The following is a 23,640-nucleotide window of genomic DNA, read 5'->3' as shown; positions in this document are numbered from 1 at the left end:
AGAAAAAAGATTTGAAAAAATTAAAGTTATAACCCCACAGTAGAAAAAAGAGAGCACTTTCACCCAATGGTGCTCATCTACCTGACTGCCTGCATGTACAAGAATGCAAATTGAACCATATTTATCACCTTGTACAAAGCTCAAGTCCAAGTAGATCAAGGGCCTCAACATAAAACCAAGGAAACTGAATCTAATAGAAGAGAAAGTGGGAAATAGCCTTGAACACGTAGGCACAGGGAAAAATTTCCTGAACTGAACTCCAATCACTCAGGCTTTAAGAGCAACAATTGACAAATGGGACCTTCTGAAACTGAAAATCTTCTGTAAGACAAAGGACGTTATCAATGGGAAGAAATGCCACAGATTGGGGAAAGATCTTTACTGACACTACATCCTATAGAAGGCTAATATCCAAAATATATAAAGAACTCAAGAAGTTAGACTATAAAAGAACCAAATTTTAAAACCAATTTTAAAAAAGGGCACAGAGATTTCTCAACAGAGAAATTTCCAATGGCTGAAAACCATTTAAAGAAATGTTCAACATCCTTAGTCATCAGGGAAATGCAAATGAAAAACAATCCTGAGATTCCACTTTACACCAAGCAGAATGACTAAGGTCATGAACTCCATGAACAGTACATGCTGGCAAGGATGTAGAGAAAGAGGAAAACTCCTCTATTGTTGGTGGAATTACAAACTGGAAATCAATCTGGCAGTTCCTCAGAAAATTGGAACTAGTTCTACCAGAAGACCAATCTACACCGCTCCGGGGCATAGTATACTCCGCCATTCCACAAGGACACATGCTCCACTATGTTCACAGCAGCCTTATTTGTAATAGCCAGAATCTGGAAAAAATCCAGATGTACATTAACTGAAGAATAGATATGGATGTGTGGTTTATTTGCACAATGGAATACTATTGAGCCATTAAAAGTGAGGGCATCATGAATTTTGCAGGCAAATAGATGGATCTAGAAAATATCACCCTGAGGGAGATAACCTATACCCAAAAGGACATGAATGGTATGTACTCACTGATAAGTAGATTTTAGCCAAAAAGTATAGAATACCCATGATACAACTCATAGACCATATGAAGTTTAACAAGAAGGAAGGCCCAAGTGAGGATGCTTCAATTCACTTAGAAGGGGGAACAAAGTAATCACAGGAAGCAGAGAGAGGGGGGACCTGGAAGGAAGAGGGGAGTGAAGAGGGGAATATGAGGGCAGTATCAGGTATGGTGGGGGGGAGACAGGAGAGAAGCCAGAGGGTCAGGAGAATGAATGAAAATATTAAGTTGTTAAGGGTGGAGGATGGGGCAACCTCTAGAAAGTCCCAGAGAAGTTGAATGTGAGAAGCTCCCAGGACTCAATGGGGGTGAGCTTAGCTATAATGCCCAACAGTGGGTAGAACCTGAAGAGACCTTCTCCAGTAGGTAGACATGGCACCCAGTGGAGGGATGGGGCCTGTCTTCAAAATTTTTAACCCAAAGTTGTTTCAGTCTAAAAGAAATGCATGGAGTAAAATGGAGCAGAGACTGAAGGAAAGGCCACTCAGTGACTGCCCCCACTTAGGATCCATCCCATGTGCTTGCACCAAGCCCTGACACTGTTACTTATACCATGTTGTGCTTCCAGACAGGAGCCTAGCATGTTGGTCCTCTGCCATGGACCGGGCCAAGTCGGGCCCCCTCATCCGTGGCAATCAGGGTCTCAGATGGGCATAGAGTCGGCGAAAATGGGGTGACAAACAGACTCGACACAAAGGAGTGTGGATCTGAATGTAGTTTGTCAAATCGAGCATCAAACTTTTTATTCAGAAGAAAATAGGGAAGTTAGGTGACACATCGACACATCAGCAAGGTACAATGAGGTTACCGGATGCTCAATGACTCTTACACAAAGCAGAGGGATGCAAACACAAAGGACTGGCAGGAACCAACTGGGATAAAATTCAGTGTTAACAACTGGGATCAAAAGCAACCCCACCTAAGGTCCACTTAATCTTAGAAGTCAGGGGCAAGGGCCTTTGCCATAGTTCCTATTCTAGTCCATTGTATAGTCCACCTCCTCCCTTGGCCATAGTAAATTCTTGTGTATGGGTGTAACTCAGCTATCTATGGTTGTAAGTATCTACTCTGGTTCCTACTTAGACCACAACCTTCCTTCTTCCTAGATAATGGTAAATTCCTGCATATGGGAGTAGCTTGCCCTGAGATTTCTAACTCTGTAGTAGATAGTAATGCCTGATTTCTTTCACTATCTCTCTTACAATATTAGAGGCAAATCTGAATTTCACTGAATAGGCAACATTCTGACTGAATTGAAATTGTCAGCTCAAGGACTGCCTAGGACTCGTGAGGAATCTAACTTAGCTATATGTCAAAAATCAATCCTTAGAGGCACTTATAATAAAGCAATATTAAGGGAAAGCACACAGATCCATTTACCAACTAAAGCAAGGACTTTGGAGCATTCATTATACAGGATGCTGGTTCCAGGAGACTAAGTTTCCGCAAACTTTTCACCTCAGGACCATTCAGGCTTTCGGCCTGTCAGGCAGGTCACTACTGAAGTGGATGTAGCAGTCCTCTGAGAGGCTCTACCAGCAACTGACTGAGACAGATGCAGATACTTACATCTAATCATTGGATTGAGGTCAGAGACCCCTATGGATGAGTCAGGGGAAGGATTAAAGGAGCTGAAGGGCATGGCAACACCATAGAAAGAACAACAGCATCAACAAACCCAGATACTTCAGAGCTCCCAAAGACTAAACTGCCAATCAAAGAATATACATGGGCTGGCCCCTTGTCCCTGGCAGGTATGTAGTACTGATAACTCATAACATGGACAGACCCTGAGCACAGTGCTAGAACTTCCTCAGTGGGAGATGATGTGCCTAATCTTGTAGAGACTTGATGCCCCAGTGAAGGGGGATGCTGGGGGCATGAGGTTAGGGTGGGGGGTGAGGGAGTGGGGGAATGAGAGGGGTAAGTGGGTAGGAGAACACCCTCTCAGAGGCAAAAGGGAGGGAAGTTGGGGTGAAGAAGTCTGGGAAGGGGAACAGGGAAGGGGGATAAACATTTTAGAATGTAAATAAAATAATTTACTAAAGAAAATCATAAGAAAAGAATTTTCTGGGCATGAAAACATATTGATCCCCATTGAAATATAAAAAAAGAAATAATAAATTTGAAATGGATATCTCAGTTAATATCCTAATATCTAATTATTCCTAATAAAACAGTTAATTTTAATTAATTTCAAACAAAGAAATCCATTTTGAGTAAGGTAAATCTCTAAGTGCACTGAACTTGGATTTTTTTCTAATTTTATGAATTTACTGTCAGCGAACATTTTATCATTTTGCTATTAGCAGGGCACAGTGCTGATTCTTCCTATGTCTTGAATTGTGGTTGAACTCCATCTTTATATATCATCTTATCTCATGAGTACCAAATTATGTATGTATGTATGTATGTATGCATGTTTGTATGTGTGTATGTATGTATATGTATTTATTGGGAGCAGATTTATTGGAATATATTTAGCGTATGAGTTACTATATTCTCAGAATTGTGAAATTACTACAATGTTGGATCATGACTGCTACTATAAAACACATCCTTTGTATCTGTCATGTGTCTTTTGCTTTGTCCTGCCTCTGGGAACTGCAGATCCACTCTGCCTCTGCTATCTACCTGTAATAGGAGTTTCGTGTCAGTGAAATGGTACACCATTCGATGTGGCTTCTTTTGGCTGACTTCTTTGACTTAGCACTGTGCTCAGGGTCTGTCCATGTTGTAATGAGTTATCAGTACTTAATTCCTTCTTGCTGCTGAGTAATGTCATATTATGTGATAAGCCAAGCATTTTATTTAACTATCACTTATTGGTTCCACTTTGGGCAATTATTAATAACATGGCTGTCCTAGTTATGGTTACTATTGTTGTGATGAAATTCCAGATCTATATACTGTCCATCACTGAAAGAAGATAAGACAGGAACTCAAACAGGGCAGGAACCTGGAGGCAGCAGCTGATGCAGATGATGTGGAGGGGTGCTGCTTACTGACTTATTCCTCCTGACTTGTTCAGCCTGCTCTCTTTTTTTTTTTTTTTTTTTTTCAGAAAATGAAAATTTATTACTGTAACCATTGTCAAATTTTACGGTCCTGGTCTTTCCTTCTTGCCTTTGTATAGAGCCAAAAGAGACACATTGGCTAGTTTAACCACCTCAAGGAGGACACCAGGAATATCACCTACAGCATGACCTTTTCGACCAAATCCAGCAACCAGAACTTCATCATTTTCCTCAATGAAGTTCAAACAGCCATCACTGAGCACGAATGCTGTGATCTTCTTGCTGTTCTTAACAAGCTGCACCCTGACACACTTCCTGATGGACGGCAGAATTTGACTGTTTGGCTTCAACCCCTACTTTTTCCAGCACAATTCCCTTTGCATGAGAGGCACCCCCAAACGAAATGGCCTTTAGGGCTGTGTGCTTTCTTGAACTGTTTATCATCCCACTTCTGGTCTCATCGGTGACTGCGGAGCTTCCAGGCAGTAGGGAGACCATGACACTTGCCTATCTTGCCGGCAACATAGGTCCAAGAGATAGAGCTCAGTCTGCTTTCTTATAGAACCCAGGAACACCAAGCCCAGGGATAGCACTACCCTCAATGTGATGGAACCTTCCACATCAATCTACATCCATCACCAATCAGGAAAATAGCAGGCTGGCTTGCCTACAGCCTGATCCTAAGGAGGGATTTTCTTAACTGAGGTTCCCTTCTCTCAAATGAATCCAGCTTGTGTCAAGTTGTTTCTTAACTGAGGTTCCCTTCTCTCAAATGAATCCAGCTTGTGTCAAGTTGACATAGAACTAGCCAGCACAATTGCTATAGATAATAATAGCCTACATACATTTTCATCTTTCCTTGAGAACTTAGGAACCACTGAGTCCTGTGGACACTGTTAGGCTTTTTGAGCAGCTACCCCTGCTAATGTACCTTGTAAAACTGCACTACGTGCCACCAGGGTTGTATGAGGTTGACACTCCACACTGTATCACTTGGATGTGGGAAAGCCTCAGGCTCTGTCCCTTCTGGAGTGTGCCATCCACCCTGACTGTGTGCATTTTAGTGCCTGCCATTAGTGACCAGTAAGCATCTAAGTGACTTGTCTTTCCACAGTCACGGTATCTCTCTATAACCTTTGTCAGTACATAGCCACATAATCACTTCCAGTTCTAGCTCAGCAGTTCCTTCTCGAGTCACAGGAAAAACACAAGGAGTATATTTTAGAAGACAGAAACACTATTCCCATAAAAATAAGAAAACACAAAACGAAGCCAGCTCTAGAAATCCACCACGGCTCAGAATACACTAACGCAGATTTACTAAACTCTAGCCACTAAAAATGAACTGTTAAAGATTACTTCCAATTTCTATTCCATACATTCTTATAAATAGCATCAATTAACTATTTGATTCCATAAAATATTAAATATTAGTCATCTTTTTCTGTCAAAAACTATGAAACTTGTCTAGGGGAAGGAATTCAAATATATTTGAATTCCTCCCACCTCATAAAACTTTCAGCAGATCTTTTTATCTCCATGCCTTTTAAACATTTTAATTTTCCTCACCTGGTAAAAAAAAGGTTAGTCACTCAAGGGCCCCGATGCATTCCTGAAAGTGAAATAACTTCAGCCCTAAGTAGCCAGCTGCTTCCCATTTTCCTTCATTACCTGTGCTTCAGTTCATTAAAACTACCCAGTCTTGAGATGGACCCCTGAAAATAGGATAGATGGATAGATGCCAACTACACTGCCGGTCTCCTTGCTAGCCCAGTTTTGGCCTTAGAAAAAAAATTTTTTTTTCAAAGAGAATCACCTGTCAGAAGTACTTTTGCACTGCTTGTGTGTCCTTTGTGCACTATGCTGGGATTATTCATTACTTGTTTCTAACTACAAGGAGCTAGTGCCTTTAAAATCGCACATGAGAAATAACACTACACCATTGTTTTGGAGATTTTTATATCAACTTGACAGAGGCTAGAGTTACCTCTGAGGGGGGAACCTCAACTTACAAAATAGTCCACAAGATCTAGCAGCAGGCAAGCCTGGAGGGCATTTTATGAACCAGTGAATGATGGGGGTGGCTCAGCCCCATGGGTTCTGTAAAAAAGCAGCTGAGCAAGCCAGTAGGTAATGAACATTCCTCATGGTCTCAGCATCAGCTCCTACCTCCAGGATCTTGCCCTGTTTGAGTTCCTGTCCTGACTTCCTTCAATGGTGAAAGAAAATGTGGAAGAGTAATTTCTTTCCTTCCCATTACTTTGGTTGTGGTGTTTTATCGTAGCAATGATAATCTGAACTAGGATAACCATGAATCCATTATCATCAAGGCATGAACATGGCAGCATCCAGGCAGGCATTGTGCAGAAGGAGATGAGAGTTCTACATCTTTATCTGAAGGCTGCTAGCAGAATACTCCCTTCTAGGCAGCTAGGCTGAATGCCTTAAAGCCCACACCCACAGTGACATACCTACTCCAACCAGACCACAGATTCTACTACAGGCCCACACCTTCTAATATGCCACTCCCTAGGCCAAGCATATACAAACTATCACACAGCAATTTTCATTATTTCATTTTCTTTCCAGATTAATACAATTCCATTATGCACAGGGGCCATATAAGGTAATGAACAACCTACATATTACAGTTAGTGTCTGAAGCAACCAAAACCAAAAGATAACCCAGAGAATGTGACACAGAGATAGCTAAAGAAGCAGGTCTGCCCTGTGTGCTAAGGGAACATTAGTGAAGAGGATAGCCATGAATCTTACTCTCTTCTTCAGCATTTATCACATCAGAGAGCACAGACTTGGGTATTAAAAAAGTCACCCACAACTTGTTTATTAAACTAGCAATCATCTCAGTTACAGTTTGGGCATGCATTGAAAAAAATATTATAGCATTAACACATGCATGTCTTATGTCTGAAAAGGCATTATTGTAACTGATTTAAGATGTGTTTTTATTCTTTATGATAAAGATGTATTTACTCCAAGAAAGGTTCTTAGCTTTTAGGATAGTGCCTGCAGTACAATCTTCAGAGATACTTCATTATTAAATTTTGTTTACATGTTAGGCCGATCATCCAAATTGTCTTGAATGTATTTTATGTTTTAAAATTGTAGATCTAGTAATGTACAGATTTATGCACCCATTTATCACATATAAGTTATATTTGAAGAAAAAAAAATCATGAATCCCATAGAAAGAGAAACAAGATTGCCCACGCATTGAACATACTGTGTTGCAGTTACACACAGAAAATTGTGTTGATACAATTCTCCATGTCTTGTTTCTTTCATTAAGTATTATGAGAGAGTTTACAGGAGGGGGTATATGAATCTCTTCATCACTATACTCTACAGAACTGAATATTGTGAGTATAACATAACTAGGAGTACACTGAAGCAATAAAGAACTAGGTCATTAATAACCGGATATCTTATAAAGCCTAATTTTTGAGTATCCACCTATTGATGAATACTTTTGTTATTATATAACCAATTCCATTATATATAGAAATTTGTATTTGCTTTGATGTACTTTTTCAGTTTTTCAGGCAAGCTCCCCAAGAGTTGGTTCTACTCCAATGTCTGATATTCCTTCTGCGTTTTCCTCCCTAATGGGAAACTAAACTAATCATTTTCATGTGATATATACATTTAGAGGACTACTTGTAAATGAACATTTTTATTAATTTTTTTTTACTGATATAATCCCGGTCTGATTGAAACTAATATACATTTCTGTATTATTCTCAGGACCGCGGTAGTGCTGTGACTTGATGCTTTAACTTGAGTTTGATGGATTTTTGTTAAATATTATGGGCAATACTTTGTTGAGTTCTGCCTCCTGACCGTACCAGCTTTTGATATGTCATACTGTCTAGCAAATGAGTCCACTGCTTGTGTTTTCCCAGTAGAGGAAGAATTCCAGTGAGGCCTTCATGCTGGCATTGTTAGGATTCACGCCAGCATCTAATTAGTCTTTAGCATGTGAGAAGCACGGCAAACATGCTTGCTACTAAACTTCCATTTTGGTCATCATCACGTTCTATCCAGGGTGTGTCTCCATGCTGGGTAAGAGAATGACCGAGTGGTGGAACTGGCCTAGCACACAGAACAGTCGACCACCCACATTGCAACGGCAAGGAAGAGAAGAAAGCCAAAAGGATTCACATGCCCAGTTTGTACAGTTGATAGCTGTCTCCTTTCTTGGTTTTTACAAATGTTACTCCTTTGTATCCTTTATGTTCTTGGAGAACAGATGACCAATTTGTAAAATGTCTACTTCCCAATGTCATTATGTTTGCCTAGCAGACCTGGCCCCTTATACTATTGTTCATCTTAGCTGATAGTTCATTGACCATGCTTGTTTAATGCCTTCCCAGATAAACTCACCTGCCACACACCTCTTAGAGTGGATCATCCCACATCAATAATCAAGCAATAATAGACACACAGACTTGGCCATAGGCCTATTCGATGGAGGCATGTTCTCTGTCGATGGAGGCATGTTCTCTGTTGAAGTTACCTCTTCTTAGATTATCCTAACTTTTGTGAAATTGACAAAAAAAAAAAAAAAAAAAAAAAAAGCACCACAGAGAGGCTATAGAGTTATAGAAAAAAATGTGTCTTAGAGTTCCCACACATCACCCAGACTGTAAGGGTCAACAAAAGTCAGCTATAAGAACGGTGTTTTTAATTCCAGGAGTGACTAAGGGGACTGCTTTCTCCCTTTAAAGTAGCATATAGCAAAAGAGAACTGGTGGATCTTTGTCAGGCTTTAAAAGCCATTATCACAGAGATGAATCTTCAGCTCTCATTAAGATTTTAAATATTAGCAGCACTGAACTTGAAGACATTTTGACAAAAACTATCCAAAATGAAAGACAGACATTGAAAACACACAGACACACAGACACACACACACACACACACAGAGAGAGAGAGAGAGAGAGAGAGAGAGAGAGAGAGAGAGATTTTGGACTATCTTAGCTTAAACTATAGAGGGAGGAGACTGGGATGATGCACAAAGAGTCGGGAAATTGAACAGAGGTTTGTAGCCTGGGGGACGGGGAACAGGAGGTAGCCACCAACAAGTCCCTGATACCAGGAAAGCAAGAGGTTCCCAGGACCCAAAGGGGATAAAATTAGCTAAAATGCCCCCAAAAGAGGAGAGGGAACCTATAGAGACCATATCCAGAGGTTAGGCAAGGCCCTCAGTTGAGAGATGGGGCCACCAACTCATCTCCAAATTATAGCCCCGAAGGACTCCTGTCTAAAGGAAATATGGGCCAAAGAGTAGAGTAGAGACTGAAGGAAAGGCCTTTCAGAAGCTGCCCCACCTGAGAATCCATCCCACATACAGATATCAAAACCAGACACTACTGCAGACAACAAGAAGTGCTTGCTAACAGGAGCCTGATATAGCTGTCCCCTGAGAGGCTCTGCCAGAGCCTGACAAATACAAAGGAGGATGTTTGCAGCCAACCATTAGACTGAGCACAGGGTTCACAATGGAGGAGTTAGAAAAAGGATGGAAAGAGCTGAAGGAGTTTGCAATCCCATAGGAAGAACAACAGTATCAACCAACCAGACTGCTCCCCCCGCCCCCAGAGCTTGCAGGGACTAAAATACCAACCAAAGTGTACACATGGCTCCAACTGCATACGTAGCAAAAGACAGCCTTGTCAGGCATCAATGAGAGGAGAAGCCCTTGGTCTTGGGAAGGCTCGATGCCCCAGTGTAGGGGAATGTCAGGGTGGTCAGATGGGAGTGGGTGAGTGGAGGAGCATCCTCATAGAAGCAGGGAGAGAGGGAATGGGATAAGGGGTTTGCAGAGGGGAAACCAGGAAAGGGGATAACATTTGAAATGTAAATAAATAAAATATCCAATTTAAAAAACCAACCAACCAACTAACCAAACAAACAATCAGTCCACATAATAGATTCTTATTTCAAGAATCAGTCCACATATAGATTCTTATTTCAAGAAAGCAAAATAAATAAATAAATAAATAAATAAATAAATAAATAAATAAATAAATAAATAAATAAAAGAAAGCAAGTGTAGGGAGCAAGGAGAAAAGAAAAAAAAAAGATTAAGAAAAGAATGGAAAATGGTAAGTTGTGAGGTATCTTCTAAGCTTAGAGATATGGCTGGAGAAATGGTCCAGAGGACCAGAGTTCACTATCCAGCACTCATGGTAGGTGGCTCACAAATTCTTGTAACTCCAACTGCAGGTGATCCAATACTTCTGACCCCCTCGGTCACCTGAATTCCTGTGCACTTATCTCAATGTATATGCACACACATNCCTACATATACACATATACGCCCACTTAAAAGTAGTACAAATCGTTTCTTTTGAAAGCTTAAAAATGTGTCATTGGATTCCCTTTAATTACAAAAAAAAAAAAAAAAAAAAAAAAAAAAACAATTTGAAAGAGTAGATTAAAATCCTCCCAAATTAGATGGGAAACTGTAAACATGTAAATTAATGAAGCTGATTAAGCAAGTATGAGAGGTAGTCAAAGGATGATCCCTATGACCACACGTAATAATAGAATTACTCAAGATTACTGGCAAAATTGAGCATAGAGATAAAGAACCGCAGCTAAACTACTTTTCAAAAAAGTAATGGGGCCAGAAAGAGGGAAAATTATCAGTGTAGAATTCTGTCCTCAACTAATGTCTGTCAGCACAAAGGCAGAGAGAAGATTTTTGAAACCTAGAAAAGAGAGTTTGTATTCAGCATGCTGATAGCATCGGTAATACTGGAGGAATTCTGCTGTGATGAAGCAAATTTCTTGCTAGCTGTAAGATTCCAGATAAAAATATGGTCACGGTTTGTAAAGAGGAAGAACAATAAAATTGTATTGGTACAGACGATAGGTACAAGACCAGATCTGACCAAATCCACGTTGAACGAAAGCAAATGTTTACTGAAACAGAGTATGGTGGACTCACACACCCAGGATGCAGTGAGTGAGAGCCTGGAGCTTTGTATCAGTGCTCAGAAAGACTTGAACTGCCCAAGAATCCCAAACAAACAAACAAACAAACAAGGAAACAAGCAAGCAAAACCAAATACCTAGTTAGTTTTTTTTAAAGCTAGTACAGAAAAATTCTACCCACCAAACAGTAAACCTCTCCACATTTCCTCAATCAAAGTAAATGACACGGGGGCGGGGGTGACTCACTTCTCCAGTGTGTGCACGCAGTTCTTACTGAGTGGCAGCTTCCCAGTGTGAAATCAAAGAGAAAATATGCTGAGTGACCTGACCCAAACTCAGAAAGATAAAAATACCCATGTTCTCTCCTGTATACACATCCAAGCCTTTAATGTCTACTTGTAGATACACAAACAGGTGCATGTGTGGGTAAATTCCATATTCTAGAAAGAAAACCTCGAAAGGGTAACATTAGTTGGTCAGGAATGATGGAGAATAAGCTAAAGAGTTGGGGGGGGGGGTGTCGCTACACAAAGAGAACAGGCTGTTGCGCAAGGGGCAGACAGAGAATCACAAAAACACAACTATCTGAAAATGTCCTGTCTAGTACACTATGTCCTATCCAATAACTTATACGCTGATTTAGGAAATGTAAAAAACACAAATTTTAAGGACAGCGCTCTGCAAGGTCCCCAATGAGGGAGCTAGAAGAAGGACCCAAGGAGCTGAAGGGGTTTGCAGCCCCATGGGAGGGACAACAATATGAACTAGCCAGTACCCCAGAACTCCCAGGGACTAAACCACCAACCAAAGAGTACACATGGTGGGACTCATGGCTCCAGCTCCGTATGTAGCAGAGGATGGCCTAGTCAGACATCAATGGAAGGAGAGGTCCTTGGTCCTGGGAAGGCTCTATGCCCCAGTGTACGGGAATTCCAGGGCCAGGAAGTGGGAGTGGGTTTGTAGTTGAGCAGGGGGAATGGGGAAGGGATAGGGATTTTTGGAGGGAAAACCAGGAAAGGGAATAACATTTGAAATGTAAATAAAGAAAATATTAAAACAAACAAGAACAGTGCTCTGGAATTTCGTTTATGCCATTCTCCTGTTTGGTCGCATGGGGGCAATGTAGCTCCAGGAACAGCATTTGCAGTCGCCACTGGAAAACCCAGGGAAACAGGAGCTGGGTTTTTTTTTTTTTTTTTTTTTTAGGAGCTGGGTTTAAAGCAGAAAATGCTTCCACAGAATTCTCATATCACACAGAGAGAATTTTGATGCTGCGGGCCCTTCTAACTCAGAGGGAAGCTTCCAATCTAATATTCAGCTTTCTATAACCAGCACAGGAGGTAGATGAAGGGAGTTGACAACGACTTCCCTTAATTCATCTTCATAAAATCTATCTTCATAAAATACTAACTCCGCAAAAAATCCCAAAATGAAAGACCGGAGAGACATTCAATAATTCAGAAGACATAGACATATCATTAAAGTACCACTTCATAATATACTAAGAACATCCTGGAATGGAAATAAACTGTAAAGTATGTTAGTGAGTTCCTATTAAGTTATGAAAGATAATAAAAAATATTAAATAAACTGTGACAAATAAATAAAATAGCCCTTAAAATAAAATGAAATAATGTGAATATTTTAACATCAATCTCTGTTAAGAAGAAGAATATCAAGCATATTTTTTAAACACAAGGAAATATGTGAGAAGTTGGTAAGTTAAAATGATTCATATATAAACTATATCCATCCATAGTCTTAAGACAGGTCTTTTGGATCTTATAAAAAACTTTTGAGCATCAGAGACAAAGAAAATATCTTATTAGTACACAGCAGTGAATTACAGTTTTAATACTATGAACACAACGCATGACAACGTAAGGACGGAAGGGTCTAGTTTGGCTCACAGTCTGAGGGTACAGTGCACCATCAGGGCAAACACAGCAGCAGAAACACATGGCAGCGGTCGGTCGCACTGCATCTGCAGTCACAAAACAGGGCACAGGGGCCACCAGTACTCAGCTTTCTACCTTTCACTCACTGGAGGATTCCAGCTATGGCATTGTGGGTCGCGCATGTAGTGAGGATCATTCTACTCACCCAATCGACAAACCCCTTATGCACACGCACAGAGTTTTGTTCTCCTAGTGATTCTGGGTCCAGTCACTTTGATAATCAGCATTAAGAATTACAAGCAGAAAAGAGTAGAGAAATTAAAAGTCCATTGCTGATTTGGAGCCAGATAGCAGGCTTAGTGAGGCAAAGCATTTTCTGGGCAAACTAGACAACCTGAAATCAGAGCCTCTATATTTGCTATCTATATATCTATATCTATATCTATATCTATATATCTATATATCTATATATCTATATATCTATATATCTATATATCTATATATATATATATAGATATATATATATATATCAGAGGTAACTTTAAAAGAGACCATGCATTTGAGAGAGAGCAAGGAGGGATATATAGGAAAGTTTAGAGGGATGAAAGGAAAGAGAGCAGTGGCTAATTATATAATGAAATAATTAATAGTAATAATAAACAAAATCACAGATATTCCACCTATTCTCTGTACAGTCTTGTTTTGATTGTCCGAATATTCACTACAGCACGTCAGTTTTCAGTATTTATATATAAACAGAAAATAATACGAGGAGAGGGAATTCTTTACTATTCCTATAGCTATCGTAGGAGAGCAGAGCACTGCGTGGTCAAAGGGAACTCAAGGGAAAGTTATAAAGGCATCACTCTGATGCTATATCAAATATGTTGTGTTATTGGGAAGAACAGAATGAAAATAAATAAATCAATGAAAATTCTTGATATTCATTTGACTGTCCCATCACAGTAACGACCACAGAACTGGAATACTGTTTTACTGTCAAGAGAATGATGTGCCAACAGCTTTCCTTACGATTGACAAGTATCGCAATTGCTCAATACTATAAGATAATATAGACACACATGAAATGGTTTTCTCTGACAATACACATTCTAGTTCCAAAAGGGATACCACAACCTCTTCTGGCCTCGCTAGGCACCGTTCCCGTGGGACACAGACAAATATAGAGGCAGAAAAAAGTATACACATTTTTTTTAAAAAAAAAAAAAAAAGCTTCTTAGCTCTTCCACCGTATGAATACAAGACATCTATTTCTAAAAACCCAGCCTTAGAGATTTTAGCCAAAAGAACCGTGAGATGTAGATTTCTTATACACTTCCCAGTCTGTGAAATTTTTATGTAACGTCCACATAAGAATCAACATTTCAAGCTATATTTAAGATTTGATGTAATATTATGTCTTGATTCTGTTAGATATAAGCTAATACTATGTTTTACTATGAATGAATCTTTAAAAATATAATCTTTGAATTTTATGAAAATTCTGTTTCACAGGGCTACTTGTCTTCCTCAGTATCAATCCTCTGTCTCATGTATTTACCCAATGTGCTGTGCCCACAGCACGATGCTTAGGAGTCGTGTTAGAGGTAAAGAAACAAGTTAGCCAGGCAGCTTACACACGCCTTTAATTCCAGCACTTGGGAGGCAGAGGCAGGCGAATTACCGAGTTCGAGGCCAGCCTGGTCTACTGAGTGAGTTCCAGGACAGCCAGGGCTACACAGAGAAACCCTGTCTCGGAAAAAAAAAAAAAAAAAAAAAAAAAAAGTTTTGATTATTTAGGCTATACAAAATCTTTTCTTTCAAGAAAGAAAGTGCTTTTGAAATTATTTTATTTTTAACTGTCAATAGTGAGTTTCACATGCTGGAAGGGTAATTCCCAGTTTGTGTTCAATGTGGAGAAAGGTAAATAGTTTGGCCGAGGATCAAACATCAAAATATAATTTCTCTTTGTTTTGTTATTTCAATAGAAAAATTCAACATTTCTTCAATTTCCATTTTTATATCAGCAGTGAAGGGCGTTCAGTAGAGAACTATGGATGGGCAGTGCCACAAACCTTAGCTATACAACTCCTGATTCCTGCAGGAGGAGTCCTTGTGCAACACTGTATAGTACAACTCTAGGCATGATAGGTAATGGATAGAAAAAGAGCCTAGTTGTCCACCCACAGATAACTGGATACAGAAAGTGTGCTGTGCTGACACAATAGGATCTTGTTCCATCTCCAAAGAAAACTGAAATCATGAAACTTGGGGGAGAATGTATACAATTGGGGTGCTAATTAGAATAGGCCAGATTAGCGAGGATGGACATGGTATCTTTCAAAGTTATGTGTGTCCCTGTTGCACATTTCAGAGGATGGAGAGGTGAGGAGGATCTGAGAAGGGGAACCATCATCAGAATATGTTGTATGAAAAATATTTTGAAAAAATGTGTAAAAATAAAAACAAAATAAATTGCATTTACTGATTGATTTTTTTTTTTGGTGTCTATAGGTGTCTGTGCACTTGTTCCTGCTACATAACTGTTGTATGGTCAGAGGACAGCTGGCAGGAGTTGATTTTCTCCTTCCATCCTGTGGGTGGGGATGGAACCCAAGTCATCAGCTTGGTACCAGATGCTCTCATCGGCTGAACCATCTCTCAGCACAAATATTACATTTTCTTTCTCATTCAAATCCCAGACCCTGATCATGTATGCGCGTGAGTGGAGATTGTGAAATTAGAAAGACAACCATAAAGGAGGATTAGGAGATATCAAGGAGGAAGAAAAGGAGAAGAACAAACAGCAGAAGAAAGATAAAGCTGAGCTAATTGAACCATGAGGGTGAACTGGGGATTTGGGAGGCCAGCAGGCCAGTGAAATGGGGGAGAGTCGGGGAGAAAAAGAGCTGGTGAGGATGTAGAAGAACAGAGTGCATTTTTAAATGCCATAATAGGACTCATTACTTTTTATAACACATAGAACTTACAAGCTAACTCATAAAGACCAAGGCAATAAATGTGTTCAAAGGTGAATTTGAAAAGTCTGCACTTCCTTAGCCATGGACTGGGTCAAATGAAGACAGCGTGTATGAAACTACTCTGTTTAACAAAATGAATAAAACCACAATCCAAATATTCTATAGCTACAGTGATTTTATCATTTAATAATTGGAGAAAAATTAATCAAAATGGTAGCATTAAAAATTCACATAATCTACTTTATGATTTTCATTTTTTTAAAACCTGGTTATACATTTTCCCTTAAATACTATGTTTAATGCATATGATTTCTATTGGTCGATAATCTTTCAAATGTGTAATTTATATCTATATCTATATAGATAATTTATCCACCTATCTATAGATAGATATTAGATTCTAGAGGATGATAAGCTAATGGCTAGTGTTAACTTGGGCACTTGATAGTTCCTAGAGCCCTGAAGACATTTTTTGCTATACCTTCTCTGGTGGCTATTTTTTATCCTGTGTGTAAAGGGCAAACTGACCATTTCAACTCTTTTCTTCATGAATGCTGATTTCTGCAGTAAACATCACCTGTGATAAGGTTAACTTGATCCAGTCAGTAAAACATCAGGAACTTTGTGATCCATTTGGATTCTTTTTCTCTTTCCTACCAGTTCAGTCTCATAAAACAAAGATTCTGGCACTCGTTTCTTGACAAGTCCCATAGGGATCCTAGGAAAGTCAATGTCACTCTATTCACAGAAGTGTTTCCATATACTGGGATTAAGGAAAGCCCAGTTAGGTATAGTTGTTAGATATATTCTAATTTATTTTGGAAACTAGCTTATTAAGACAGTAATTCATGAAATATGCAAAACATTGATGGCATTATGCACATTATAGGTTGTGCATAATGATTTCTTTGATAATAGTTTTTCTTATCTTTTGAAGAAAACATATAATGCCCTTGTATTTTTTTTACTTTACCAGTGATTTAAAATAGCAACCCTGAATCATTCATTAGTTTCATAAGACATAATGCAGAAACAGTTATCTGTGTCCTGCAGGCAACGAGGAGTGCAGACTAATCAAGCAGGTTGGAGGCACGTGGTCCTGCCTAATTTTACCACTAATCCCTTGTCATAACCTCCTGAATAATTTCCCTTCGTTCATGGCTTTAATTGCTCGCAGACCCTATTCTTCTCAGCCTCAGAAGACATGCAAGGCATTTTTGAGAGCATGAAACTCCAATTTCTCATTTCCTCTTATATACATTAAAATTCGCTTCCCTATAATATTGCAACAAGGGATAGATTATACACTAAACACCACATTCTCAGAAAATGAATTATTATCTAAAACTAAAATTTGTAAGCACAGTTTTACACATCTTGCCTTTGTTGGAGAGATAATAATGACCTTGAAAACAGATCTACAAGGACAAGCCAAAAGGGAAGTTAAAAAAAAAATGAGGTTACAGGGGCTATTATGTTGTAATACATCCATTTTAAAAATAAATTGAAGTTCCAAAATTGAAAACAAGCATTTGACCGCTTTCCTCTCCATATGAATATATAAACTAGGTGCATTTAACTTATCGGGGATGACACAAAGGAGCTCAATGTCACCTTGGAGTGAATATGCTCACTTTGTTTTAAATTTCTGTAATGAAAATTTGTCATTAAAACCTCCATTTCACTAATGGCATTGTGTCATTTGTCCATAAGCGACATATTTTTAGGCATTGCAAATGGCTTCCTTATGGCCTGTTCCATCCTAATGCCTTCACGGTGAGGAGGCTTTAATTCCTATCATCTGGAATAAACTCAATGTGGTCATGTGCCACCTCTTTGACTCTTCCCATCCCCACCACATCACCGTTTTCCCTGAGACACCGCTCTCTCCATCAAAACCCGAGTTCGACACTAAGTGTGAGCTGAAGAGGTCACACAGACTCGTCTTTTTCTTGTGAAAACTGTCTTATCTTAATATCTTTCCATTAATGTTAAAAGCATGGTATCCTTGAGGAGACAGAGGGTGAGCCGCCTCTCACTATACACAGCTCTTTCTGCATCATGCATCCATTCACCAAATATACAGGCCAGCACACATTCTGATGATTTTTTTTATAGAGTCCAGTTTAATCATTTAAAATCTATTAAAAAGTTTTATACAATATATTTAAATTATATTCTTTTCCTTCCCCCAGTCCCTTCTAGATCCTCCCCACCTCCCTATCCTCTCAACGTCATGTTCTCTCTCAACAAATCCCCCCAAACCAAAAATTGATACCAAAAAAAAAAAAAAAAAACTAACAAGAGTCCAAACAAACAAAAAATGAGAGAAAATATAAGACAACTCAAAACAAACCAAATCAAAACATCCGCATAAAAATCTCACCACAGATTTCATAGTAATAAAAAAAACCCTAATGGCATGTTCCTGTACCCATAGAACAGAACATCCTTCAGCCCTCATCAATGAAGCTTCTGGCTATGGATGCTTATTAACAAAGAAAACCACAACTGCACAATGTACTGAGAGGGGAAGACTTTAGAGAACTCAACCCTACAGGAAATATCTTTATCAAACTCTTTATTTCAAGGTTCAAAAAAAAATCTAGGCTTAAGAGGAGTAGGAAGGACTGCAAAAAATCAGAGGTGGTGGGTGACCCAAAGCAAACAGCATCTTCTAGACACAATATGATTCATTCAAGTGTAAATTTAAATAATTGAAGATACACTTTATAAATTAAATGGCTCTGGTCAACACGTCCTTTAAAACAATGCCTCTTTTACTAAACAATTCAAGTACAAATTCATCTTTAATATTTTATCAATAAACATTTAGTTTTCACAGTATACACACACACAGGTATATATACCTGTGTGTGTGTTACAGTAAAATAAAAATAATATAGGACAAAATCATACAAGAGACAATGTAGACTGACTTTAGCTATGTAATAATCAAACAGTGAACATCCACCCTGGGTCTATCTCAGTGGTCAGTGGTTAAAAGTATTTCCTTTTGCTGAAGATCTAGGTTTATATCTCAGCTCTCACCTAATTTCCATTTCAGGAGATCCCTCTGACCACAATGGGCACCAAGCACATATGTGGTACACAAACACACATGCAATCAAGAGACTCATATACATAAAATAAAATAAATAAACCTACAAGATTAAAAATATAAATAGCCTTGTAACTGTAAACTATTTCTTTGTAATAATATCACAAATATTATGACTATTTTGATTATAATATATACCCATAAGCCATTTTGAATACACAGATCAACAAATCATGCTTATGGGATTTTAAATAAAATTTAGAATATGAACATTGTACTTTAAATTTATGTATAATCTCCATATTTTTTATTTTCCCATGAACTATGAAAAATATACGAATATATGCATATTTTTCCTTTTCTTACTCAGGAAAGTAGTACTTGCTACATTCGTATTTTCTGATCTGAGACTCTAATTTTTATTTTTATGTAAGGTCTTGTCATGAAGCCAATATGTGACTTAAATTCACAGCAGTCCTCTTGCTCTTCAGCTTCCCAAGAGCTCAGATTACAGCTATGAGCTTCCACACTGACTGACACTGTCCGTTCTACAGTGTGTTCTTAGCTTCCTCATCAAATGGCCTTTGATCACAGTCAACACGAATACTCAAACTCACACTCAGATGTCTGAGCTCTCCTGCTAACGTTCTGTAAGCCAACACGAAATGCTACTCTCTAAATCACGCTGTCTTTTTCTAAAACATAGATCACTTATCAGTGAAATGTTAACCAGCACTCCACTGACAAAAGTTTCGTATCCCGGCCTCTCAGATTGTCAATGCTTTTTAATTCGATATCAAAAATACACAAACAAATATAAATAATTCTTCTCTTTTATAAATGCATCTTCTGGTTTCATTTTTAATTACTCATTTAATTTAGAGAATCAGTTGTAGGAAATACGATGTTTATGGCACTAGTCCAAAATGGTAAATATATGTTTCCTAAAATGTATTTGAAATGCAGTGAGAAAGAACACACATTGGTGCACACCAAAGAGGCATAAAGATAATTTATATGCATTTACTTTTTGATGCTTTTATCATGGAGAAATGTAAATATCTCCTTTTCCTCAGATTTTAAAAAGTATTTCTTTCATTTGAAATGATAATTAGACCATTTTCCCCTCTTCTTCCTCCTTCTGAACACCTCCATGTGTCCTTTCTTGCTCTCTTCCAAGTTCATGGTCTCTACTTACCATTACTTGTTCTTAAATGCATATATTTAAATGCATGTATATGTATGTTAATAAGTAAATAAGCACACCTTACTCAGTCTATATAATATTACTTGAATATATGTTTGAGGGGCTGACAATTTTAATGATTATGATAAATTAATAGGACTAATCTTGGAGAATGTGCAATTTTATTGCAGAATTATTTCTGTGTTAAACCAATTTTACACCTTATTCTACAATGTAAAGCCTGGCATTGGTATTGTAAAAATGGCATATGTTTCTAAGAAACTAATAATTTCTTTTTTATTAATATTTTTTTATTTAAATAATCTTTTATTCATGCCAGACAGTGGTGGTGCATGCCTTTAATCCCAACACTTGGGAGGCAGAGGCAGGTGGATTTCTGAGTTCCAGGCCACCTTGGTCTACAGAGTGAGTTCCAGGTCAGCCAAGGCTATGCAGACAAGTCCTGTCTCAAGAAAAAAAAAAAAAACTTTGACTCCTGTGTAAGTATGCATTTTTATAGTGTAGATTCAATACACTATACCTAAAGCTAAAAAGAGACCTAGCTCTTTTAGTAAGCATAAGCAGACTGTTCTAAATGAGATCATGAATGCCTTTGAGTTCCGCAGGGCTGTGCCTTTGGGATGTGGTGATTTGATTTTTCTCTTTTAAAGTAAATACTTCCGATTTAGAAGTGACTTTTATTGTCACTGGGTCCTGGTTGTCGGATTGAATTGCACTGAATTTACAGTCAGTATGCATTAATTTACATCAGATGTTCTATAATAAATATTTATAAATCTCTCTTTTCAGCATTTATTCAACCTTCTCAGTGTGCTTATGTTGGAAATGGGAGAAACAACGGCTCTTTCATTTTCGCAGAGGAGCATTTGAGCAATAAGTTTAAAGTTTATTGACATTTTACACATAATAATAACACATATGCTCTATTCATTTCCTAATTACTGGACTATCAGCCATACTGATGCTCTCAGCCACACTTCAACAAAATTAATGTCAATCACAACCTGCTTCCAAGGCTCCAGGGTAGATTTCTCCTCAAACTGATAATTAGCAGACATGCAAAGAGTAGGGATCTGAGTTTCCAAGAGAGGACACAGTAAGAATATTAGGATAAAACCAAACCAAACCAAAACAAAACAAAACACAACCGGAATAAAGACTAGAGCTAAAAGAAAGCAATCATTTAAATATTTCTTTCAAAGTAATAGTTCATTAATTTGTCATTATATGAAAATATGTTTCTTCAATATGACAAAAATGTACAATGCATAGAACAATATTGTTTTGTCACCAAACTATGGTCTATTCTATTCTAATTTCTATTAATCCATACTTAATTACTTAGGTTTTAAATTTTTCCAATTAAAGAGCCTGAGTTTTACTCCCTTTCAAATTCCTAAGACAGCTTCCCCAAGAGAAGTAAACTGTACCTTCATGTTGTAATGTAAATCCAGTGTCACAAAAAAACCCTCACGTTCTGACCCTACAATTTAGTCAATTAGAGTGTGCTTAGAAATTGCTAGATGTTAGGCAGCTTACAAAAGCAGTAGAGGCAAGAATACTTACTGTTCGGTAACAATCAAGCATGTATTCACTAATCCAAACTGACAGTCCCAGTAATCACACAGCAGCTATTCACTGTTGCAGTAAATGCTCCTGAACTGACAAAGGGAATAATCTGAGGTGTGACCTGAAGCTTGTGGCTGGTCACTGACATTGGGGAGAGGTAAAGAAGGTTATGCTAGTTACAGTGACTTAAGACATTTATCACCAGGAGTCTCCACAGGGTAAGAATCTGTCGCCAACAAGACAGCCCCTATTTCAGGCACTGACTATAAACTCAGGTGTCTGCAGAACATCTGTACCCCAGATGACCCTGTGACAAATGTGAAGGTCTCTACACAAAACTCAAGTTATCATGATTTACTAGAATGATTCTCAGGACTTAGAAAATGCTATTTTTAGCAATTACAGTCTTGTTCTATCCAAATACAGTAGAAAACCAGCAAAAGCAAAAGAAGGAGTGCAGTGAGGCCTCAGAGGGATCACATTCAGCTTATTCGCTCTCTACCTCTGGAGACCAGTCCATTGCTCCTCAGCCCACTGATGCTGGAGTGGAGTCTTCGGAAGCAGAGAGGATCCAAGGCTTTTACTTCTTCCATCATTTGTAGTCTACCTGAAGGTCAAACTTACAGCATATGGTTAAGGTACCAAACTTGTAATTACACACTCATAGTCAACGTCATACTTGTATAAATCCTCTAGATACCCATAGAGAGAACGTCTTGTGTACTGTGTGAAAAATATCACCCATCAATAAAAAGTTGATGGCCTATTAGAAAAGGCAGGAAATAGAAGGTGAGAATTGCAGTAGAGAGATTGGAACTCTGGGAGTGAGTTAGGCATGGGGAGTTCACCACTAGGACTCTGAGGAAATGGATGTGTGAACTGAGGAGAGGTAACCAGTCGTGTGGCAGACACAGAAATGTGTAAGTGGGATAGTAAGATAAGAGGCAGTCAGGAAAAAAGCCCAAGTTTATGGCTTAGGCACTTATTCATAAATATTGTCTCAGAGTCATTACTCTGGGTCTCAGTTGAAAAAGGTTGAGGTTACAGATAACTGTCACTCTTTTGGCTAAGTTCAAGGTTGGACTGAGAAATGTACTCTGAATGGTGGACACACTTAATTGTGTCAGTCCTAGAGGACTGGGTACTTTCTCATCATAGAAATTGATAATAAAAGGAGTAGATCTATTTTTTACAGTTGATACATATTCAAACATATTAATATACACCTGTATGTGTTTATGTGTAAGTGTATGTGTGTTTCTGGGAGGAGAGAGGGGGTAGGGAGAGGGAAAGAGGGGTGTGGTTTTGCTTCTCTCAGCATGACCTATTTGATTCCTTTCAGGAATCAAATGTTACTTCAATCATTTTGCTTTTATTCTGAAGGAAAAGACTCTTCAATGTATATATTTTTAAAAAAATAATTTGAAATTTTCACACATGCTTATAATGAATTTTGATCTAACAAGCTCCCATTTCTTCCCCCAAATCCTCCCTTACCCTCTACCACATTCCTTCCCCAACTTCATGTAATGTTTAGTTTTGTTTTGTTTTAAAGCCATTAAGTTTACTTGGTGTCTGAATCTTTAAGAGCACGGGACCATCTGCTGGAACATTTTTCACTCACTTATGTCTATTTCCTAAGAATTGTGTTACATTTGATAACCCTGTAAGGCTAGGTGATATATATGCTATGTGTTTCACAATTATTTATAATGTCCAATTCACATCAACTAATGAATTAAACTTCAGAAGAGTGCACCAAAATGTGTTGATTATAAAAGTACTTTTATTTCAGGAGATATAATTGTCATCTCGAAGGCTAACTGCTGAATAAGCTCACCCTTTCTAGTTCTTTCTGAACTATGGCTG

General features: G+C 38.4%; 1 pseudogene; it reads right to left on the bottom strand.

Moving 5' to 3' along the window:
- Positions 1 to 4,175: 4,175 nt before the first annotated feature.
- On the bottom strand, positions 4,176 to 22,364 carry LOC110320886 (annotated as a pseudogene).
- Positions 22,365 to 23,640: the final 1,276 nt, after the last annotated feature.

The sequence above is a fragment of the Mus pahari genome, chromosome 4 (genome assembly GCF_900095145.1).
Source record: "Mus pahari chromosome 4, PAHARI_EIJ_v1.1, whole genome shotgun sequence".
Classification (NCBI taxonomy): Eukaryota; Metazoa; Chordata; class Mammalia; order Rodentia; family Muridae; genus Mus; species Mus pahari.
This window is presented reverse-complemented; position numbering and strand designations above follow the sequence as displayed.